Source organism: Elaeis guineensis, chromosome 4 (genome assembly GCF_000442705.2).
Source record: "Elaeis guineensis isolate ETL-2024a chromosome 4, EG11, whole genome shotgun sequence".
In the NCBI taxonomy this organism is placed as follows: Eukaryota; Viridiplantae; Streptophyta; class Magnoliopsida; order Arecales; family Arecaceae; genus Elaeis; species Elaeis guineensis.
This window is the reverse complement of record NC_025996.2, coordinates 8556532-8557661: the sequence shown is the minus strand read 5'-3', so window position 1 is coordinate 8557661 and position 1130 is coordinate 8556532.

Genomic DNA, 1130 nt, shown 5'->3' with positions numbered 1-1130 from the left:
GAAGAGCTTACACAAGGTATTAGAAACAAAATTGAATTTCAGTATAGCTTTTCATCCACAGACTGATGGTCAGTCAGAGAGAACTATTCAGATCTTAGAAGATATATTGAGAACTTATATTTTGGATATGAAAAGTTCATGGGATGAGCATCTACCTTTGATTGAGTTTGCTTACAATAACAGTTATCAGGCTAGCATTGGTATGGCACCTTATGAAGCATTATATGGTAGAAGATGTCGATCACCGATTCACCAGGATGATGTTGGTGAGCGGAGAATTTTGGGTCCCGAACTTGTTCAACAAGCAGTCGAGAAGATTCAATTAATTAAAGAACGACTTCGGACGGCACAAAGCAGACAGAAAAGTTATGCAGATAACAGAAGATGAAAATTAGAATTTCAAATTGGTGACCATGTATTTCTCAAAGTATCTCCTTCAAAAAGAATTTCAAGATTTGGCATTCGTGGCAAATTGAATCCTAGATATGTGGGTCTGTTTGAGATTTTAGAAAGAATTGGTGAGGTGGCTTATAGACTTGCCTTACTACCTTCACTTGCAGGAGTACATAATATTTTTCATGTTTCTATGTTAAAGAAATATTTATCAGATCCAAGTCACATCGTGGAACTTGAACCATTGCAAACCAGAAAAGATCTATCATATGAAGAATATCCGATACGGATCATGGACCGTAAAGAACAAGTGCTAAGATGTCACAACATTCCTTATGTCAAGGTACAGTGGAGTCGACATTCGGAAAGAGAAGCTACTTGAGAACTAGAGGAAGAAATGAAGCAAAAATATCCCCAGCTTTTCGAGACCACAGGTATGAAAAATTTCGAAGACGAAATTTCTTTTAGGGGTGAAGAATGTTATAGCCCAAACCCAGGGCCCAACTATCAAGACCCAAGCCCCCCCCCCCAAAAAAAAAACTAGAAGAACAGGGGAACCGGGAAGAAGACTCCCGGTGGGAGTCTTCTTCTTCAAGGAAACCCTGATGATCGGGAGTCCTAGGACCATCAGGAGTCCTAGGGCTCTCTATAAAAAGGCCCTCCCCTTCCTTAGAAGCCGATCACCGATCCTTTTCCCCTCTCTTCCTCCTTGATTTCCCCGATTGGAGCCACGAATA